The sequence below is a fragment of the Heliangelus exortis genome, chromosome 3, assembly GCF_036169615.1.
Source record: "Heliangelus exortis chromosome 3, bHelExo1.hap1, whole genome shotgun sequence".
In the NCBI taxonomy this organism is placed as follows: Eukaryota; Metazoa; Chordata; class Aves; order Apodiformes; family Trochilidae; genus Heliangelus; species Heliangelus exortis.
In genome coordinates this window covers 13,275,785-13,299,032 of record NC_092424.1, presented here as the reverse complement: position 1 = coordinate 13,299,032, position 23,248 = coordinate 13,275,785, and the positions used below count along the sequence as shown (strand labels likewise).

General features: G+C 47.0%; 2 long non-coding RNA genes across 3 annotated transcripts; both read left to right on the top strand.

The window, feature by feature from the left end:
- The first annotated feature begins 772 nt into the window (after window positions 1-772).
- Window positions 773-5,422, top strand: LOC139794125 (uncharacterized). The gene is made up of 2 exons (XR_011724968.1): window positions 773-827; window positions 5,152-5,422. It is a non-coding gene; the product is annotated as an uncharacterized lncRNA (long non-coding RNA).
- A 1,957-nt stretch (window positions 5,423-7,379) lies between these two features.
- Window positions 7,380-22,030, top strand: LOC139794122 (uncharacterized). 2 transcript variants are annotated; one of them, XR_011724964.1, is made up of 3 exons: window positions 7,380-8,066; window positions 15,931-16,097; window positions 21,007-22,030. It is a non-coding gene; the product is annotated as an uncharacterized lncRNA (long non-coding RNA). The 2 variants fall into 2 exon arrangements; XR_011724965.1 differs by having other exon boundaries at window positions 7,380-8,126.
- The last annotated feature ends 1,218 nt before the right edge of the window (window positions 22,031-23,248 follow it).

Genomic DNA, 23,248 nt, shown 5'->3' with positions numbered 1-23,248 from the left:
CACCACTGCTGAATGAAAATCATCTGGCTGGGTGTAATACAGTGGCAATACCCAGAGTGGAACCTGTGCACTGCAGATCCTGGCTTCCCAAGCCCCTGAAAGCAGGAGAGACAAGCTCGCATGCAACAGCCCACCTTGTGCATTTGCTGACTGCTCTTGACCCCCAGCAAGGAGCTTCAGTGCCAAGATAAGGGAAGAACTTTCTCCTGATAGGCAAAATTGAGATATTTCTCATTCCGCTCTCCATACAGTTGTTGTTCAGGAAATTCTGGAGCTCGTGGAGATACCCAAGATTGTGAAAAGGCATAAAGGAGCTTTTCCTACAGATCTGGGAACCACACGGGCTTTACTCATCTGTTTGAAAAGCTCTGCAGTGAGCTGGGACATCTTAGACTAGATCAGGTTGCTCAGAGCATCATCAAGCCTGACCATGAATGTCTCCAGGGATGGGGCCTTCACCACTTCTCTGGACAACCTATCCCAGTGTCTCACCACCCTCTTAGTAAAAAACTTTTTCCTAATATATAATCTAAATCTACTCTGCTCTAGCTTAAAACCATTGCTCCTCATTCTATCTCTACCTGCTCTTGTAAACAATCCCTCCTCAACTTTCCTCTAGGCCCCCTTCAGATGCTGGAAGGCCTCTACAAGACACTCCCTGGAGTCTTCTCCTCTCCAGGCTGAACAGTCCCCAGTCTCTCATCCTGTCTTCATAGGAGAGATGCTCCAGCTTTGTGGGCCTCCTCTGGACCCACTCCAACAGGTCCTTCTTGTGTTGAGGGCTCCAGAGCTGCTCACAGCACTCTAGATGACATCTCACAAAGACAGTAAAGTGGCAGAATCACCTCTCATGTTGACCACACTTCTTTTGATGCAGCCCAGCATGTGATTGGCCCTTTGGGCTTCAAGCATGCATTGTTGGCTCATGTCCATCCTTTTGCCCACCTGTACCCCCAGGCCCCTTTCCACAGGGCTGCTCTCCATCACATCATCCCCCAGCCTGTATTGATAATGAGGATTGCCTCTACCCAAGTGCACCTGGCCTTGTTGGACCTCATGAAGTTGCCATCGGCACACTTCTTCAGTTTGTCTAGGTCCCTCGGATGACATCCCATCCCTCTGGTAGGTCAATCACATCAATCAGTTTAGTGTCATTAGCAAACTTGTTGAGGGTGCATGCAATCCCACTGACTTTGTCATTGAAGATGGAACTGGAAGGAGAAAGGAAGAAATCAGCTGTGCCCCAGATTCCCTCACCAACTCTCCCAAGGTCTTGAAGTCTCTTTTGATCACTTTTAAGCTACAAGTCACCTCTTCCTCCCCACCTACACAGAAGTTCAGTAAGAGGCAATAGTCTAAGGACTGAATTGTTTGTGTGTGACCAAAGCAATCTATAGAGTTAACTAGTAATGTCCTTAACCTGATTTCCAGGGAGACAGCAGACTTCTCTGTGCTGAGAGCCTACCCAGCATATTGAACCCTCTGTTACCCTCAGAAGGGAGTCACCTACAACTACAGTTATTCTTTTCTTCATTGCAGGTGTGGCTGTGATACAGTAGGCCTTTCTGACTGTGGAGACACCTCTGGTGTAGACTGCCCATCATCCACATCCTCATCTGTCTGACCTTCCTGAACCAGACCTTCCTACCTGTTATTCAGAGGCACCTGGATGGGCAAGGTGGGCAAGGAGAGAGTTTGCCTGTGGCTCCAGCCTCCAACTTGCCTCCATTCACTCTTTTCATTTGGACTTCTGCCTGACAGGGGCAGGATACAGTGGCACCTTGGCCCTGGGTACTTTCTGTCAGGTGCTCCCATTTCTGCATCAAGGAGGGCAGAGCTTGGCTCCAAGAGTCTCTTGTTCAGCCTCCCTGATGCTCTTTAACCTTCCAGCTTTCTCTGGCAGCTCTGCCACAAGGATGAGCAGATCACCCACCTGTTGACAACGCAGGCAGCTGTTGTCCCTGGGACCACCCTCTCACATAAGGCAGTAGGTTTTGCTTCCTAAGTTGTGACTATACTCAGCAGACATGGGAGTTAGTTTTTTACGTTTTTTAAGAAAAGAACTACAGAAGCTCAAAATGTCCTTTTCTTTTCCAGACACTGCACACGCATACATGAAGAGAGACAGTCCTTGGACTAAAGCAATGGGTGGGGACAGAAAGTACAGTTCTGCAGAAGTCCAGGCATGGAGTAGGACATGCACATGGTCAGAGGATTAATGTCAAAATTCAGAGACAAATATAATGCTCTCCTTTACTGTTTCTTAACCATAAGATCTTCTTGTATCCTTGAAGATACCTGAATCTTGAATAGGCACACCTTGAAAGTGATGATAGTTATTGTTTATACATTTAATTTTTTACACCTAATTCTGGCCTCAGTTAAATTCTGCATAAGAGCTGAGTCATCATCTCAAGGGATACAAAAGATCACTGCTTCCATCTCACCCTGTGCACAGATTTCTAGAGAAGATAGCACACAGATGATGAAATCCGTGCCAGCAGATGTAAGAAAGACTCAAATGAAATTTCAGTTCTGGCTCCAGCATTGTCAGCATGCCAAAATTCCTGCAGCTTGGACATTGTGGAGAAATTCCATTTCTCATTATTTGTCTCCTCAGAAGGAATGTGGCCATTAGGCATTGACAACAAAGGTTTTAGTTTTGATCAGGCACTGAGGAAAGATACTGGTCACAGTGGCAGTGGGTCAGCCCACCTCAATGGCCTTTTATGAAAGCCACTTTCAGAGATGGAAAATGCATTATGAGATCTGACTGTTACTTCCACAAGGACCACAGTGGCTGATATCATCACATCAGTTGCAAAGCCCAGCATGCAGAGCTCTGCCTGGCCAGCTGGCACCCCAGACACTTTGTTCTTCCCCAGTGCTTATCAAATCCAGTACATTCTGGTTAACTAGACCATGTACTTTAGCAATCATCCCAGAATGGACGGAAAGAGTCCAAGTGATGACAAATTCACCACTTCCCTCAGGAAATTCTTTCAATTATTCCTTTCCTCTAATCTTAAAAAAAAAATCTTTGCGTTGTACTTCCAGTTTGAATTTTATGTGTTCCATATTCTGGACCGGACTTTGTTAGGGTTTTATTTGTGGTGTAATAGGCCTTCCTGCTCTTGGATGCATTTTTCCTTAGCAGATCATTAAAACATGGTATCCCTAGCTGTCTTCTGACAAATTACATGAAATACCGAAGAGTTTCTCATGCTAGTGAGTATCTTAAAGTTTGGATATAATTTCTGTAGCTCATTTCTCAACCTTTCCCAGTAAGTCTCCTTCCCTCTTGAGTGTGTCCATCCCATGCCAGCAATGTTCCAGTGGGAAAATCATGCTCTTTCTACTTCATATCTCCCTAGTTATCCATGAGGAGTAAGTTAGGCTTTCTTGCTCTACCTGGAGTCAGCTTTCAGTGAATGATCTGTTTGACCCATCAGGGCTTCCCAGCCTCACTGTTTTCCAGAATACAACCTCATAAATACTTAGAGCTTGTCTATATGGACTACTCTCTGCCATATTAATCAAGGATGGATGTTACAACATGCATTAGCTGATCATTGCCTGATTCTGAACAGCAGAGATCACTTTTTATCACAGATCTGCTCTTACTAATAGTTTTTCAGTTTTCTACCCAGATACTCTCCAGAATATGGAGCACAGAAATGCTGTTGTAGCCTTCTGCTGTATTCCAGAATTAGGAGCAGCCATATTTCAGTCCAGTTCCTTCCCCTGCCTCATCTGCATTCATATGAGACTGTTATTTTTTGCTATCTGTGAGACAATCAAGTTTTAATATATTTTATTTCTTTATTTTTTCCTCAGGCTGCATTTTGCTAGTATCCTGGTTCGTGTGCCAAGTTTTGCACAACTCTAATCTGCATTATTATTTCTTTATTTATATTAAAGTAGTGAGTGGAGGTTTCAGAGGAGCAATGCACTGTACCTAATCTGTGAGACTGTCCATGGCACTGAGCAATTACAACCTGAGCAGAATCTAGGGAGAAGATAGGCAGAAGATAGGAAAAGGGATTTCACAATAGTTTTGTTTTGCAGATGGATGAGGCACAAGGACATGGAGAAGTTCAGAATAAGGATGTGTGTGACTCTGGTTTAGCTGTCAAAACCCAAACTTTCCCAGCAGCTGACTAGCAGAAAACACCCTCATCCAACCTTTTCACCTCACTATTGCTCACATTCAGGTTTGATTTATGTTATCTTGCCTTTCTGTTTCATTTTCCCTACCCTTTTCTACCATTTGTGTAATTCTCCTCTTAAGTGCACACTTAGCTGTGCTGCCTTAGTCATGATAACTTATTCCACAATAGCACATGTTCTTCAAGGTTATTGATTCAGTTCAATTGATTATTGACCAAGGGCTCTGCTCCTCACTTTTAGATTATTTCTTGCCACTGAGACATGAAACTGCTCTTGTTTTGGTCTCAACACCTCTTTCAGAGCTGTGAAGCCTCCTTTGCCATAACATATCTCCCAGAGGCCTCCAGATTATACAAAAAAGGTGAATTCATCACGCCATAAGAATTTTGCTTCAGGTGTTGTGCATAGTGTCTTTTTATCATAGTGAGTGCAAAACTCTGCTCCCATGAGAGGACAGAGGCAGAATCCCAACCTTTGCCTGTGCACCTGCTCCTTTAAGCAGTCCTGGGACAAGCCAGCTCTTCCACAGCTGGCTAGCAGATGGGGAAAGGTGAGAACAGACAGGCTGCTGTTCAAGCTTTCTGTGGCAGAGTAGTAGGATTGCATTAAGCTCCTCTTAACACATTATGCAGAATCCTAAGTCTTTAGCTGAACCGGGACTACAATCCTCTTATGCGTCTTTGCTGAAATTCCGTGAGTTGCATGCACGCACGCACACACAGCAGCACAGAGGAGCCTTCAGGAGCAGCTTACCCCTCACAGGTGACAAACGACACCAGGCAAGTTTGTGCTGGAAAAGCCCGTGAGCCATCAGTCACCCGCAGATGAGAGATGGCTTTTGGCTCCCCCCAAGCTTAAGGCTTGTTGTGATTGCCTGCTTTTTATTTATGGGTAACGGAATTCAGAATTACTTGCTCAGATTGGCTTGTCCTTTCTTGCTAGGGATTTTTTTTCCCTGTGTGTTTGTTTTTTTGTTTCCAGCATATTCAAGTGAAGTCGTCTTTACCTCCCTTGACCTCCAGCAACAAGGCAATTCACTCTTGGCTTTGACAGTCTGGGAGAGATGTCTGCAATAAGTGAAACTCACCTCAGTGCAGGACACCAGGACAAGGTTGGGGTGGCACAGCTAGAGTGGACATGACTGACAGCACTGTTTGGGCTTCTGCAAGTGAGACATTCTCCCCCACTCAGAAATGGGATTTCCCAGATCCTTTTCCCAATGCAATTGGAATGAGCAAGAGGTTATAACAAACTTCAGGGTTCTCTCCTTCATTGCAGTATTTGAGTATTGTATGTATTAACTGGCTATTTATTTAGGTTGGGATTTTCAAAATTCACTCAAGATTTTCAATGCCCACACTTCTAGGGACTGGACTTTCAACATTAGCTGAAAAAATCAATTCAGACCTATTTAAAGGGTTTCAAATTGAGGTCTTAAGCTACATGGCCAAACCCCCCCCCCCAAAATCTAGAGAAAGAAACACGGACCCTATCTGACATTCTCTGTCACCCTGAGACCCCAAGTGTGGGATTAACTGGAGTCCCAGGTCTGATACTGGACCAAAGCCTGCACCAAGAAGGCAAGAGCTGATTTATGATGAAGTGGAGAAAATGAACTTTGAGATCTTGCTGCTTGCCAACATTGGTAGCTTTTTTATTTGTTTTGGCTCTTCTCCCTTCTGGTAGGGTCCCCCTACCTGTCCTCGAGACAACCTCTGGACAGTGCCTGCATGCAGGCTGCTGTGAGCAGCCTTTCACAGCAACTGAAATTGGCTTGTGAGCCAGCTGGCTGGAGAAGGGTCAGATAAGTGGCATCTTGGTAGCCAAATGCAGTCCTGAGGTTTTCCAAGGTTGGCTTCCAAGGCTATTTGGTGGCTGCCCATGGCGCCAGGCCTGCAGGGATCTGTCCTGGTGGTCAGCAGGGTCCCCTGCTCAAACTCTGCCAGCTGAGGGGACCCCAGGGCCCATGGGGACAGTTGTATTGCCAGTGCCTGGGCTATGGGCAAGCAGTGACTGTCTCCATACAAAGGCTTTTCCCTCCAGGGCTATGTCAGATCCCACTTGCTGGGACTGTGCTCAGTGACAATTATGGGCAAGTTGTTGTGTGAGTTGCTGTAACCCAGGGAATTGCAGTTCTGCTTGTATTGAGGCATCCTTGATACATCAAAGCTTTTTTTTTCATCTTTCCAGCCATGGGTTATTTTGAGTTTCTCTGGATAACTTCCGAGATTGTGTCAGTGTCTCTGGATTTTTATCAACAGTAAGTAAGCGTGCTTAAAAAAATAAGTAGCCAGCTGTGCCAAAAGCAGTGTGGTGCACTCATCAGGGTATTTACAGTAAATATCTCCAGACAGGATTACAAAGAGCATTTTTTACATTTGCATCACCTTAACACATTGGGTTTCTTTACTCTGCAGTAGGGGAAGACTGGCCACCCCTCAGGCACAGCATGCATTTCCCTGTCATGGGGGCTAAACACCATCCCGTTCTCCTGTGCTGTGGTTACTCTCATGCAGCCATCTGTAGGTAAAGCGTGCCTCCATGAAGAGACCACAGATCTGCTGGGCTCCCCAGAGCTGCTGCTGAGCTGCAGGTAGCTCCAAAGCCTGTGGAAATGCTCCACTGTGCCATTGCATTCTGCAGCCTGCAGAAGGGCTGAATGGTATGTAAGCACAATTTTGTCTGTGCTGGGGATGGCTGTGAGGTGGTGACTCTGGAGCTGGGTCATTTGAAGCCTCACCTTAATATCTCATTCCCTTAGTGACTTAAGTTGTTCATGCTCCTTGCATTTATCTGTGATGGGTTTTGCAATATTTGTCTGGGCTGCCTTCTCTTTCCATTTGTGGTCTCGGCAGCTGCTGATGGTGGTGAGAGGCTGATTGCAGCACCGCCTGGATGGAGTCCAGCGTATGCAGCATTTGTGCCTGTGGCTGCACCTGACAGTATCTCTTCCCCTGTCAGACCAGGTTGCCTCACATATAGTTCTGCTGCTGCTCTGTTCAGATCTAGAACATCACCATTCTTCCAGCCCTATGCCTTTCACAGCTCTGTCACCTGGCCTCCTGCCCGAGCTGCATCCCAACTCTCAGCTGGTGCAGAGGTTTTACCCCTCTGGTTCCACCAGAACATCCTTCAGCTGTCCAGAGTCCCTTCTCTCTCTGGACTTACACTGCTGTGCAGAGGGGGTGTTAGTCACTACTTTCTGCAATCCAACAGAGAATTGCTTAGAAGCTAGATGTCTGCAGTGCTCTCCATCAAAGCAATGCTCATGAGTACTTAAAGACTGTGCTTTTAGGAAAGAAGTGCTCACTGAAAGAAACCCCACATGAAGCTGACCCTAAATGTGATGACACAAGTAAGACTCTATATTGGTTGCAAGAAAGGGGAAGAAACTCTTGTAGTTTTTGTGGTACTTTATTACGATACCACCCCCTTTTCCTTCAGGAAATGGAAAGCTGAAGAATGGTGGTTTTCTTAAGATCACCTGCTGAGTTGGTGTCAGAGCCCTGCTATCAGCTTGAGGTAGAAAGCCATGTGCCCTGTCTCAGATACCTCATGCTTCACATAGGCATTGCAGTCCTGGCATTAAACCAGCTCTAATTTTTACTTAAAGAACAAATCAATTGGAGCTAACCTACCGATCCCTGTTTGAAGCAGGGCCAGGTCATAACTGAGCACCATTTATGAAATAGTAACTAGAGATCAGGAAACCTAACTACTATATTTATTCAGCCTGAGGTGAAGTCTGTCACCAGATAATTGCAAAGGGGAATGAACTTATTCCAGTAAGGTCAGTTTTGTCATTTCATCCCTTGCAAGCTCAGTTCATAGTTCCTGTTTGTTAACTTCAGCTGAGCTGCACACAGAGGCTTTGTGCTTGGGGATCTCTCTGAGAGGTGAGATGGAATGGGGACTGTCCCAGAGAACTGAGAGAAGAGACTGTTTGTCTCATACAGGTTAGTAGCAGGGCTTTTTGTTTAAGCAAACCATTTCCTATATTCACTGTCCTACTAGCAAACACTCAGATTAGGGTGCAGACATGTGAGTCTGAGGCAGAGGAGAAAGAGGGATCATTTTGTGGGGGGAAGAGCAAGGAGACAAAGAAAAGTTTAGGCAGAGAGGAGTTGTGGCATAGTTTAGCAACAAAGAGCTGCTGAGGCAGAGGGAAGTGAGAGGGGCTGACACTGAAGAACAATGCAATACAGTGAATACGGTCAAAATCAAGCATGCTGGAGGAGCATTTCAGGGAAAAAAGAGAGCTTCTTGAGCTATTGGTTGCATGCAGCTGTGATATGCACACTCTCTGTCCCAAATCTACCAGCAATTTCTCCTGAAATTGAAACATCTGCAGATAGGCTGCTAAAATCTCTTTCCTGGACACTCTGCAGGGATGCTGGTTGAGCTCCCATTAGAGAATTGGCCTGGCTTTTGGGAATAGAGCCACTTCAGTCACACCCCTTTCATGCTTGCTGCTCTTGGAGCAGCCTAACTGTTGTTTGCAAGGCCTGGATTGCAGAACTGCACCCTTGGAACTGGAACAAAATCCCCACACCCAAAGAGCTGTGCAGCAAGTTGTCATGCCCTCAGACTTGATGGGCATGGGAGGTTGTCACCAGGCATGTGTGCATTGATGGTCCAACTTGCAACAGCTTCAAAGGATACACTGTCTGGTACTCTGAACTGCAGCAGCACCAGCTTGCTGCTAATGGTCTTGGGACATTGCTTTAAGTTCAGCTTGCCATACAGCATCAGATCTGTCACCTGCAGGATATAAATACCTCAATGTAAGTACCCATCATGCCCATTTCTGCACTTAGTACCCCTCTCTGTCAAAGCTTTTATGTTCCCATACATCACAGATAGGTCAGAAACATAAATATTCACCGATCAGGTGGACAGATGCTGACCATTCTGGTCATAGCAGACATCTGAATCAGCCTAATGGCTCCATAGCTCTGTTGTCCACTTTGAGTCCACATGTGATTATTATCAGTTTCTCCAGAGAAGTCCTGCAAGATACTCTGCAGTGGTTGGTTCTGGACTAAGCAGGCTTAAGGGCAAATTCCTTCTCAGCCCCGTGGCCTTGAAATCAGTTTATCAGAAGCAATAAGGTACATTTATCTTTTGGAAGTTTGACATATTTTAAATAGCTACTATTCCAACACAACATTTGGAGACCATTATAAATGCTACCTACTTCTTAAAAACATAACTTGCTCTGCTCTTGTGCCCCATAGCACCCCGAGACAGTGAGTTCCAGCTAATCTGATAGCAGTAAGGTCACGTGCAGCATTCTGGGATGTCTTCTTGCTGTTGGGTTGTAGAACTGGGACTTCAGGCTATCTCTCTTTTGTAGCTTATTCAACATTTCTGTGACAGCTCCTTCCTTCTGCCTTCCCTCCAAATCAAACATTATTGACTGGTCTGCCTGGAGGATAGTCCCAGAAGTTAGTTCCTCTGAGTGGGTGCACTGCAGCAGCATATATGACAAGTGTGCCAGGAAAATCCATACCCTCCTTCCTCCCACTTCTCTCAGCTCACCATCCCCATTACTTTGCCAGGGTTCAATGGGATGACAGTTTCCCTAAAGCCAGCCTCACAATGGGTACTGAAAAGTAGTTAGCAACTGCACCATCCAGCCTGTCCTGGTGCAGGTCTCTATTCCCATTCCCTGAGATTGCATGGAGGCAATGTGCCACTTGAAGTCTCCATTATGTGACACAGTGATGTTAAGCTCTGGCCCAGTAATGATTCAGTAGGGGTCCAGTTTGACCTCATCCATCCCTCTGATTGTAGCCATTGCCCTAAGCAGCAAGACTCTTGCATCCACAAAGAAAGACTAACAACAGCACATGTTCTCCTGGACATAAAGGTCACTACTGACCCTCAAGAAATCCCAAAATGTGCTGAGATGGAAGTGGAAATGGTGTCTTTTCATGAGCACACTGGAGTACTGGCATGTGCCTGCTTCTGTGCCAGCAGGTATTAGTGCCCATCAGAGCGTGCCAACCAGCAGGCACTGTCTAACCCTGCTGTTGTATAATGAATAAGATTATTGAATGGGGGAACTGAAGGTCAGAGAATGAGAAGGAAGCTGTCTGGTGCAGGGCTCTGTGCTCTGCGGAGATCCCAGGGGACAATTCCGCGGAGATCCCAGGGGACAATTCCCTCTGTTGCCCTCTTCACTCTTCCTCCTGGGGTCCTGACTAGTGCTCTTCTCTAGATTTAGATGCCCATGTTCAAGTTCAAGGGAGAGGTTGTAAAGATGCCAGTTCAAATAGAAGAGGCAAGACCAGTTGCAACCCCAGCTACTTCTGCCCAATTGTGTTGTATCAAGACACAGCTGGATATCAGAGCCCCAGCAGTTTCAGGCCACTACTGAAAGCTAAAGCTGGTGCCTGGCAAAACGGATTTCCTTCCTTCCTTCCTTCCTTCCTTCCTTCCTTCCTTCCTTCCTTCCTTCCTTCCTTCCTTCCTTCCTTCCTTCCTTCCTTCCTTCCTTCCTTCCTTCCTTCCTTCCTTCCTTCCTTCCTTCCTTCCTTCCTTCCTTCCTTCCTTCCTTCCTTCCTTCCTTCCTTCCTTCCTTCCTTCCTTCCTTCCTTCCTTCCTTCCTTCCTTCCTTCCTTCCTTCCTTCCTTCCTTCCTTCCTTCCTTCCTTCCTTCCTTCCTTCCTTCCTTCCTTCCTTCCTTCCTTCCTTCCTTCCTTCCTTCCTTCCTTCCTTCCTTCCTTCCTTCCTTCCTTCCTTCCTTCCTTCCTTCCTTCCTTCCTTCCTTCCTTCCTTCCTTCCTTCCTTCCTTCCTTCCTTCCTTCCTTCCTTCCTTCCTTCCTTCCTTCCTTCCTTCCTTCCTTCCTTCCTTCCTTCCTTCCTTCCTTCCTTCCTTCCTTCCTTCCTTCCTTCCTTCCTTCCTTCCTTCCTTCCTTCCTTCCTTCCTTCCTTCCTTCCTTCCTTCCTTCCTTCCTTCCTTCCTTCCTTCCTTCCTTCCTTCCTTCCTTCCTTCCTTCCTTCCTTCCTTCCTTCCTTCCTTCCTTCCTTCCTTCCTTCCTTCCTTCCTTCCTTCCTTCCTTCCTTCCTTCCTTCCTTCCTTCCTTCCTTCCTTCCTTCCTTCCTTTTCTTTACTTCCTTCCTTCCTCCCTCCCTTCCTTCCTTCCTTCCTTCCTTCCTTCCTTCCTTCCTTCCTTCCTTCCTCCCTTCCTCCCTTCCTCCCTTCCTTCCTCCCTTCCTCCCTTCCTCCCTTCCTTCCTTCCTTCCTTCCTTCCTTCCTTCCTTCCTGGAAGTGGCAGGTGCATGTTCAGATTACCCCTAGGTGAAAGATACAAAAATTGAAGGGAAAGTGGAAATGCAAGAGGAGGGTTTGAAGGAAGCAATAAGCTAAAAGTGATTTCCTTGTTTCAGCTCTTCACTAGAAGCAGAAACTTCCATCCTCAGGTCTCATTGTCTTTACCACTGTATGAAGAACTGAGGACTCTGAAATCATTCAGTTCAGAGATGGAAGAAAGGGGTTGCTGCATTTTTCTGTAGGACCTCAGGGAAAAGTTGATTGCTTAAGACTTTTGGACTCTAAAGGGAACAGCCTTTGAGCAGCCTTCAACCGAAAGGCGTGATCTGTGATCTGAGGCATTTGGAGAGGGAGAAAACAGGGTTCTCAGGGTTGAATGAGATTCACACAGAGCTGAATATCTGATTAATTTCTCAAAATGCAGAGTGATTCCCTATTAATGTTTTTTTTTGTTTGTTTTTAAAATAAATTATCCAGAAATAAGGAATCAAAAGCTTGAGGCTAATGCACAATAGCTTTGTTAATAATTTATTAGTGTTTGGTTGATGCCTGTAATGTGTGCGTGGGGATGGCTCTGATGAGCTCTGAACTTCTGGTTCCCATCTGGAACCTCTTGCTCTGCCCAGACTTTGTTCAGACTTTGTTTACTGTCAATTGGCCATCTGGCCTGTCACCAGGAAATACATCAGTACAGGTATTGATCTGTGCAATTGATTTTGTGTCACTTTCTCCTCTGGGAGTGTGTTCACATGAGAATAACTCAGAAAATACCTATTTCAGAATGCATCTCAAGACCCCCATAAGGGTCCTATGCCATGAGTAAGTACCTCTCCTTCCTTACAGTGAAACTCTGTACAGAGTTCAAATTCAACAGAAGATTTGGTACACTGAACAGCCAGGACTGAGAGGGTTAGAGTCCTGAGACATACAAACTAATTTCACTGTGTTTGGGTGAAATGATACATTTCTGTTGAGGAGAGATGCCTGGAGAACATTCTGATGGTGTCTTGTAAGACCCAGCCCATTGGGGTCCTTCCACATTTACTCAGCTCAGTTTATGGAAGCAGAAGGGACATGAAAAAAGTAGTCAGGAGCCTAGACGGTATGGGTGGAGCCTCTGCTCATGTCTCCTGGGTTCCCATGGGAAGGTTGGCATCAAACTTTCACCCGGGAGTAGGTTGTCTCCAGATGTCTGGGATGCCCCTGCCACCACAACTCCCTTGGGAGGTCTGCTATCCCACTGGCCTTGGGGAAATGTTGTTTACAGGGAGGGAGCTGGAAGGAGGGAAGCAAGGATAGGAATCTTTTTTTTGAACATGCAGGCAAAAGTCCTTAGCTCATTTTAGTTCATAAAGGCAACACTGATGTGTGGTGCTTGCCCCAGTAAGACACAGGGAACAAGAGACTCTCTGATTCAAACATCTGGGATCATTAGCTGGTCTGGGAGTGGCAATGACTTGGGTATGGCCCTGAGCACCCACATTCTACCTCCTCTCAGAGCCCCTGCTTCCATCATGTGGGTTTGTCCATTCAGTCTGTTCAGGCCATAAGGCAAAGGCCTGTGGTATATGAAGGTCAGCATCTCAAAACATCCCCCTGGCCCTGAACGGAGGGGAATATAAACTAAGAGTTTTACAAAAGTGATACAGGAAGAAAAGACTTCTTAGTTTTAAATGATCACTGAGAAGTAAAACATTTGCTAAGGCCTACTGTCCTAAGATTTAAAGGAACTGTTTTATCTTCCGTGTTCCCCATTCCTGAAAATAAGACATCCCTGATGGGCAAAAAGAAGAACAGTCATATAGCCATTCCTGTTACCATTCCATCAGTGACACAATTGATAGCCCGGTGCTGTAACACACTCTAAGCCCTAACAGAGGTGTCATGAAGGTCTTGCTGCTTGGCCATGGACAATGACCTTTCTTCAGTTGAGGCTACATTTGCTTTAAGAAAAGAATATACTAGAGGGATTACAAAGAGAGCCAAGGGATGAGGTAAAAATGATGGGAGGAACATTTTCAGGAAGAATAAAAACAAACAGTGGCATTAGAGAGATATTTATGGGTTTACAAAAAGAATGGGTGGAAATCTGTTAAGAGAAAAATTTTCTGTCTCTATTGTCTTCTGCTTTAGCCATTCTAAATTTTGTTAGTCCCTTTTCTCCACTGGCTATGAACTGGAGGACTTGCTAACAAGTGAAACAAAACTTTTCCATCTTCCACACCTCAAATTTGGCTCAAAAACCCAGAGTTAGGCAGCTGGAACATATTTTAATAGCTCTGAGGGCAACTGATCATATAATCCAGATGCACTGAGGTTCTGGAAAGGGTGGTTCCACACATATTGTGGAACCTACATTCAGGCACCAACATTAGAAAGGCTGAGATGCACTAAACAGCTCTCTTTCTATTGCATTGTAAGAGAGAGAAGAGGACAAAATTGAGACAAAATCCAGATCTCAGCTACTCTAAAGCAGTGGCTTCAGCCCTAATATTCACAGAAACACCTACATTTGGCAGAAGGTTAGTCTTTGGGCATTTTATTGGACTATAGCCTTATTTTAAGGCTACTGGACTTGCAGTCGTGCGCTGAGCTCCCCATGTTGATGTGCAAAGGATCTGGGGAAGAGCAGATATCATTGTTATATTGGGTGTCACTTAGTTCTTTGTCTGCACCTCCCTTTTTTCTCTTCTCTTCTCTTCTCTTCTCTTCTCTTCTCTTCTCTTCTCTTCTCTTCTCTTCTCTTCTCTTCTCTTCTCTTCTCTTCTCTTCTCTCACCTCTCTTTTTTCTTCTCTCACCTCTCTTTTTTTTCTTCTCTCACCTCTCTTGTCACCTCTTTCCTGCTGCTTACCTGGAGCTCATCCCATTGGAGATGCTCTGGGGATAAACCTTCATTGCATTTCCATAACTCGCGTGTGTTCTTGCAGGCTAGCTCCCTTTCTTTCTTCCCCATTTCCAAAGACAGTGCTTTTTTCTGCTACATCCATCCCACTGGCAGTGGGCAGGGGCTGCAGCCATGGAGGTGCAAGCCAGGCTATTTAGTTTGATCAAAACCACTGAAAACGAGGTGCAGGGAGGGAGAAAAATTCCCATTTGCTGGTAGTCTCAATCTCAGGACTCATATGTGAATAATAAGACCAGACAAATTAGATCCTAATTGATATCAGGCATATGCAGTGGTCCTTGCAGCCGACAAATGTTTTTTCCTGTGAATTCATTGCTTGTGGACTAGGATTCATGGACAGAGGGTGCAAACAGAGACCAGAGCTGTAAAGTCTGACAGAAAGCCCCTGTGGGGAAATGAGCTGACTCACAGTACCACATGCAAGGAGAAAGCACTCTTTCAAGAGAAAGGGGGTAAGAGAGATGCTGGAGCTGATCCTCTGTCCTCTGTAGTGGGGAGGGAGGACAGAACATGAGATTTGGGGGATCTGGGGCAGTTACCACCAAGCAGGAGGTGGCTCTGCAATGAGCTCCATTTCTTCCAGCATCTGAACAAGTTCATAAAAAGTAGACTGCAGGCTTGAAGGGGCAGAAAGGCAAGGGTTCTGTAACCTGCAGAAAGCAGGCAGGCAGGAGCCCGAGGGGTCATGCCAGGGGTCAGCGGGGAGGCAGGAGCTGGTGGTCCCAGCCCCAGGTATGCACCAACGCGCTCTGCCCTCTGCCTCAGGTTGCACAACGACCCAGGGACACTTGTGGGTGCCCACCAGCTGCCAGGGCCAGCACCCCTCCAAAAGCTGGAGGGGAGAGAGCATCCCTGATTTCAGGGAAAGACTCAGCTGATGGTGCCTGACGTGAGGCTTGGGGGAGAGCGCAGCAAATGCTCCAAGTTCTTGGCAGGCCAAAACAGGGGCCGCTGGGTTTATTTATTTATTTTTGGTGAGGAGGAGGAGGAGGTTATGATTTAAATATCTATCTTGTTGCCAACCAAAAATGTCAGAGGGGTGTTAACTTACTATTGACTTTGAGGGCCAGCAGTTGCCCCCCCTCGCCCCTCTCACTCAGCTCTCCCTGTGGTGCCGCTCACTCAGCCGTCAGGGCTGCTATAAAGGGAAAGCAAACTTCACCGGCTGACACTGGAGATGGTTCCTTCCCCCCTTCCCTTCCCCAGCTGAACCGCCTGGTCTCCAATAGCAGGGGAGGCCGGGGCACTGTGCTCCCCCCTGCCCTCCCTGCCTCCAGACCTGCTGGATGCCTGAATGCACCTTTTGATGCAAAGTTAACAGCCTGTCTTTTGCAGAGCCACCTTCCTTCCCGGCCGGCCCCGCCACGGGTGCTCCAGGCAGTGGAGGATGCCAAGAAGAGGCAAAAGGGAGCATAGATGGGCTCTGGCCTTCTTCTGACTTTAGCTTGGTTTTGGATAATTCCCCCTGCCATGCCTCCTTAAGCATTTGGCCAGCATCAGATGCTTTTACTTGCAGACTATTTCATGACTTTCAAGGGGTTCAAGGATTTTAACCTCCTCTTTCCTCCCTTCACAGGAGGGAAGATACCTCAATCATTGAGATTGAGGTATCTGCTCAGCTGAGTTCTTCACCAGGTGAAACAAGATGAAAAGTCCTCTCCCACTGCTTGGTGTTGCCTTTCATGGATCTCTCTCCAGCAGGGCTCTTTCCAACAGTTGCAGGGCACACAGGGGCCATGTAAGGTAGGGTGTGGGCTCAAATGTCACCCTTGACTGATCTTGAGCCACCAGCGGGGTACAGAGATGAAGTACCCTGCTGGGATCATGTTGCCATGGATTTAGCTGCAGGGAGGGGAAGGTGGTGTTGAATGGGTCTCCTGGCACTAGCATGCATAGGTGAGGTGAAGGGAACCCAAAAAAAGGGGAAGGAAGGCCAGTGGGAAAGCCATAAGAACCTACACAGAGGTAGCTCATTTTCTCACACCCAGGGGAGGCCAGCTGAGATCAGGAGCCTCAGATCTTGTGCTACAGTCAAGCTAGCTCTGGAAAATACACTGCACAGTGCTTAATCCTGTGAATAGGCCCATTTGTCCTACAGGATTTGAAAGTAAATCTTTGTGTACTCTGTGTTAGAAGTCAAGGGGGGCACACTGGGAAAAGGATGGGCACCCTGCAAAGTCAGGGACTATACTTTAGGAAGGTTTGTGCCAAAGGAAAATAAAAAAGTTAATGAAAAGCCCCATGACCCTGAAATGACTTGGCCTGCTAAGCCTGTGGGCTCTGTTCAATTTTGCTTCTGATTAACAGTATCAACCACTTTGCTAATGTCTCTTAAATGAAGTAATGTGGATGGGTGAGCCATATAGCCAGACCTCAAGAATGCGGTATCAGCAGGCAGCATGGACTGAAGCAGGGAGGGTGTTCAGGACTCCAGGCACTGTCTGGGACCCAAGGCCATGGTGAAGAGAGATCCAGGAATCTGCACGGTGGAGGAAGTGCAATTTGTTCCATGCCTCCTTCAATTAGTGCATCAGGGAGCTCCAGTTCCAGCCCAAAATCACTGCTTTGTTAAGTCCAGACACTGTCAACAGCAGATTATTGTCAAACCTTCATCACCTGGGTCTGCGCGCAAGTGTGAGAAATTTCAGCCCAGAGAGGGGGAGGAAACTTCAAATGTTTTCAGAAGGTTGCAGAAGCCAATGAAAAGAACTGCTTAAAATAAAACTGTCACCTCAACTATTAAAGCAGCCAATGTATAAGTGCACCCTGGCAAGAAGGAGAGAAATTACATGGTCTGATGTGGGCAGTGCAGGATTCCAAAAAGACATCAGACTAAGTATACCATCAAATGGAGACTTATCCTTATTCCAGCAGGTTATTGAATCTGGGCAATGTGAATCAAAAAGCCATTGGGTTCCCTATTGATTTAAAGGACCTCTTTTTGCCAGTGGCTCTTCTTGCAGTTTGCAGTCATGAGAGTGAAGCAGGTTGGACTGTGGGCTGTGTCTCCTGTGAGGAGGCAGTGGTGACTTTGTGCACCCACCTGTAGTATGACTGGTGCTTTCCTGCCTCCCTCCCTGGATGGAGGGATGACACAGGAGTCTGATCAACACTGCTCTGAGACAAAGTGGTCCACAGTACGTGCGACTGTATAGGTCTGTACAGGCAGCCCGGTAAATATTTCACCATGCCTGTACTTTGCCAGCTCCAGCTCATCCTTTCATGCTGCACATGCAGAAGATATTGCGTATCAGTGCATATTGCAAAAAAACAATTAGTGCCAGGTCCTTCTGCTCTGTCTCTAGGACTGCTCACTCCCAGCTTCCTACAGGCTTATTGCACAAGAAAAGATATGGTGGCCAGCGCAGGAGCTGTGCCAGCTGCTGTCGTACAACCATTGCTTTGGGGAAACTACCTGCAGGGGATGAGTTATAAAGCTGAGTCACGGTTGCAGGAAAATGCTGAACTCCCCTTAATGCCTCGCTGTGTAACTGGTCCAAGTTCTTTTGTTACTTTGCTGAATCAGACTAAGGGCAAATGCTAGCTTTGATGAGCTGCCAAGTCATCACTGAATTATAGTAACTACTAGAAATGCCAGCAAAAGTGATTTTAGGAAGAACAGGAACAGATATATTTATGTATTATGTTCTCAGCAATTTTAGCTGGCACTGGTAGGGACCTTGGGCTATAAAGGGCCACACTGCAGTGGAAAGAGACTGGTTCTGCTTACAGAAGATGCCTGTGCCCTCTAAACCTGTGCTCTGGGGATGCATTCAGGTTTAAGGGAGAGCTGAGAGAAGGCTGTGGGTCCCTGCTTTCATGGGTCTTATGCCCCCCAGCACCCCATGGAGAGATTCTTGCTGGCTGAGACATGGGGGCAAGCAACAGTGTTACTCCCCCAGTGCTCCCAGTCTGCAGGGGACTGTGACAACCTCCTGCATCCTGCTCAGACAGTGAACCACAGCATGGCATGCTAAGGGCCAAGACTGGCCCTTTCCAGATTCCAGTGTCTGCCTCAAAGACAAGTCAAGGCAAGTCACGTATGAGTTTGAGATGCTTCATGTGGCAAGGATAACACAGGGAGGCTGGGCTTTGCTCCTCTGTGTAGAGCAAAGAAAAAACCCAAATCCCAAGCCCTAGACATCTTTATCTGCCAAGAATCATGCTTTTCTTACATGGTGCCATGCAGGGGGTTGGCCACTCAGAGAGCTAACCCAGAATCAGCTGCAGGACCTGATAAGAAGCCATTTGCTACCGCAGCAGGAAGTCTGCATGCAGTATGATCCCGTGTCTAATGTCAACTGGATGGCAGCTTGGCACAGGAACACGACTGATCCAGTTGTGTTAGAGGTTCCTGCAGAGCAAGGTCCTTGAAAAGTGCCAGGAATATCATGGACTGATGTTTTGGAAATGGATTGTCTCAGCGGAGACTTCATTATATAGCTGCAAGAAACGTCTCATTTAGCATCATGCTATGAAAGCCGGGAGGATTTTATATGAACCACAAGCAGGACTGTGGCAAAGCTTCACAGGGCGCTTGAGTCAGAGTGAAGCTTGTCTTAACGTTGTTGCTATTCTGAGGCCCAGCACTACAAGAGGAATCAATCCAGACACTCAGTGTTTCCAGAACATGCAAAGAAAGCTTTCCTGAGCTTCAGATTGCTCTCAGTACTGTCAACCCAACATGTTAATTTTGCTAATGTGTGTCTGCTCAGCAGCCAAAAGAAAAGCAAATACATTTGAAGGGAGAGAATGGGGAGAAATGTTATGAAATAAAAGATCAGAGGATCAAGAGCACTTTTGAGGTTCAAACATGCCACACACAAGCTCTGGGCCTGTGGTCAGCCGGAAAACATCAGTTTAAAATTCCACAATAGCCCTGGTATTTAATCCTTCTAATGCAAATTCCCCCCACCCCAGTCCTAGATCGGCACTACTACTGTGGTGGCACAACCCGAGCCTTTAAGCCCTTTTGAAGTATGCAAGAGTCCTTGTTTCTCAGCAGGAGGGCTGGGAAGCTATGTCAACAATGTCAAAAATGTTCCTGTGATTACTGTACCTTTCTGAGCAGAAACCAGGAGAGAAAGCAATTAATGCCTCCTAATCTGGCTCATAAATAAAACTTGTTCTCCATGGCAGCGTCATCTCTGTAGCCCCTAATTAGGATGGCTCTCTGTCACCTCTGAGTCTGCAGTAGAGGGAGGGTGGACACTCATTATCTCCCTCTGCCCAAGACAAGTTTTAGATCTACACTTCCATAAGTGAAGCCACATGTCTGAATGCAGTTGCAAGCAGTACTGTGTGCCTCTGTGATATTCTCCACTGTTTGGTTCCCAAAGCAGTCACATATCACAGGACCTGCCCATTGGGGTCTTGGCCAACCCCTGAGCTGAGCAGCTCTAATCCAAGACACAGAAAGGGTGAGGCAAGGGGAATGAGCCAGAAGGCATAGGTGTTGACATACGATGGTGATGAGAACTGTAGACCACTCCAAGTCAGACAGAGGGAGAGGCACGGTGTATATTGGCACATAGTCCAGCCATATCAACAGTTGAAGTGCATGCCAAGTATTTCCACCAGCCTCTCCTGTATAAGCAGGGTAACTTCCTATCAGCATCAGGAGTGAGACCTTGGAGAGCTGGGAGAACTGCTTACAGACCAGTTCTTAGAGGGTGTCCAAGTGTGTCTGCATTGTACGGTCGCTCCAGGTCTTTGGCACACGGTGCTTTGTCCTTGGCTATCTGGGGGTCTTCCCCATGGACAGTGAGAAGACTCCGAGTGCAGCACAGGAAAGATGACCATGCCTTTGCAAGGCCCATGCATATGGGGGGCTTGGGGGCAGAAAGGGATGGAGATGCTGGAGAGGATCCAGTCATGGTTACAGGGTGCTGGTAACCATGCAGGAGGTCCGAGTATCTGTGGGACAGGTTTCACAGCTCCAAGCATTGGACTCTGGGAGACAAAGAAGCTTACCTGCACATTTTTGCTCAACAATAATACTAAAATGAGCCACTGAGGTGTAACCCCAATCCCCTGTCTGAGACCTGAGCCCAAACTTTGCTCCCAAGCTCCAGCACCCGCACGTGTGCATTGTTGACAGCTCAGAAGGGAGACGAGAGCTTGAGGCTATGCTTCCTCAGCACCAAAATGGTATCACCAAGTCATTCCCACGGGCGTACACTGTCCTCACTGCGATCAAGGTGCTTTGTCAGGACAACTGTGGCTTTGCCAGGAGCTCCTGTCTGCAGGGACCAGGTCCGTCCTTGCCCTCTGGCAAAGCTATGCTAAGGAGCTACGCTAAGGAGCTATGCAGCCACACACACCTGCTGCCAGGGCTGAGTGCCTCTGCAGTGCTTAGGTGAGTCTGCAGGAAGAATTGTACCTGCTTCAGTAACATAAAAATCCTACCCCTAAGTGACAGAGGGAAAAATGTTTTGGCTTGGCACCTGCAAGGTGCCAAGTTGCCAATGGGCTTGTTCTTGTGTGTAGTGAGGGGTGATTCAAGAATTTGCGATATAGCATTTCCACCTCCCCTGTTGACTGTTCAAGACTGAGATGAAGCCAGGCTTGGCACTACCATCCCCATCAGCAATTCTGCTAAGAGGAATTTGAGTTTTTATGGTCACTGATAAGATTAAACTCTTTGTTGCAGCTGGCTGAGGCAGACTCGTCTGCAAACTGTGTAAAAGCACTACTGGGAGGGCAGAGTGAAGGTAGTTTGGTTGCTCTCCTTGGGAATTCCCACACTTGCACTTGCAGATGTTTGGATTTCATCTCAGCTACAGTCTTAACTCCATGCTTGCTGGTGTGCAAAAGGCCTTGACCTGTGGAGAAAAAGGATATGAGATCCTCAGGGTGGCTTTCTTTCTGCTTTCTCAGAGACCTTTGCTGAGAGCCCAAGTACCCCTGTGCATCCCCTGCAGGACAGGTACTGAAGGACAAACTCAGGTGCAGCTCCTCTTCCTCTGTAGATGGTTATCCTCAAATGGGCCTCAGCAAGGGAAGTAGGAAGATGACTGGTACCCTATGATCTGCAATTCTCCTTACTACACAGCCAGGGGAAGCTCTTAAGGTCCTCCACTCCAGAAGGCTTCTGGGGCTAAATGGCAGTCTCCTTATCTTTCTTCCATCATGTACCTGCAATGTTGATTGATGCCCCCACCTTCAGAGCTGTAGAAAACATTATTCTCTAGCAAATCCAAACAAGACCTTCAGCTCCTACTTTGAAATCTTGTCCCCATGTTGAGTCAGCAGCCAGCAGGGGCCTGAGGACTTGTTGGTGCTTCTTCCTTTTCCTTCTCCCAGCCCTCCATGGCACCCTATGGAGGGAGAAGGGCTACTTCTGCTCACCTCTGGCTCCTCTTCCCGCCAGGAGGGCCATGTTCCCACCCCAGGGCCTGGCAATGAGGAGACCCAAGGCCCTGGGGTGGGCAGTCCAGGTAAAGGAAGGACAGAAAAAATTCTGGGAGCTCTTTTCTGCTGATTGTTTTCTCTGATGGAAGGTAAAGATTTTGCTGGGTCCAAATTATGGGACTGTTCCCCATAACCTATCCTGATACTGTAAACTTTAAAAAAAATTCCATTTATCACATTATCTGCTGTTCTAGGCATCACCTCTCAAGTGTGTCAAATAAACTGGATTTTCTTTTATCCTAAACCCTAGTTTTATTTCTTTCTCTGATTTGCTATGAAGCTTAAATGCCAGTGCAATGATTGGCCTCTGGCAGATGCATCCCAAGAGTGCCAATTCAATTCACATTTGGTGGGAAGTATCTTCTCTTGACTTCACAGCCCACCCATGGAAGTTTTTTGCTTGCAGATTTAGGAGAAAGTAACAGTGACTTTGGCTTGTGACATAGCCAGTTCTGAGTCATTCCTTGGACATATGTCATGGTCTGGTTGAAGTGGAACAGAGAGAAATTAGAAGTGCTGTGTCAAGCTAGTACAGCTCTTTCAGACCTCGACTTTTATCTTGCCTGAGGGCACTGGGCATGCAGGAACCAGGCTGGGCTAGCTTGAGGTCTGCTGTGGCCCTTCCACTTGGGCCAGGGTAGTAGCATATCCAGGGACGGGTGGGCAGCACTGCTTCCAGTTCAAGAGGATTATTCATAATGAGCCCAGCTTGCTGCTGATTCCTCCCTATCAGAGGACATCCTGGCTCTACGAGTCATCTGTGGGACATGTCTGCTTCCAGTGTGGCACATCATGAAATAAAGCAGTGCTGTTCATTTGGTTTGCAGACAGCAAGACTGAAGAAGTTGTCTTTGCCATAGCAGATCCAGGCCCAAGTGACTTGCCTCAGGTATCATGGGAAGGCAGTAGAGTAATAAGGTGATAAGCAGGGCAGGGTCTGTAATCCCTGGTCCTGCCTCCCTGTGGCTGTGGTGACACCTTCAGTGTGGTGGTGGGTTAATGGAGAACTGGAGCACTGTGTCCCGCTGGGAAAGCCACAGGGCAGTCCTCACAGAGAGTGCTTTGAAGAGGCAGCAGCAGCAGGTGCAATAAATTAAAGGAATAAATGAAATTAAATACTGGCAGAGCAAGATGTAAGAACAGGTGCTGTCCTGTGTCAAATAAACAGGGTAGGTGTTGGAAGACCTTGCTCCCAGCCTGCTGCGGTCTAGTCCCACTTATGTAGATGACAACAGGGATACAATCCCACAGTGTTTGAATTTCACATAATCTTAATGGGTATTCCTGGAAACAGCACAAAGCAGTGCCATAGCTGTCACTGGCACTTCACCACGCAGGTCTATTAGTCCAGGGTATGAAGCAGTCACCATCCCAGTATGGGAAGTGATCTCAGCTCAAGATAGGTACTTCAGGCATTACACAGGGAACTTTCCTTTGGTCCAAGTGCTGGCCCTGGCATTGACAGCTGCAGCTCGTGGAGG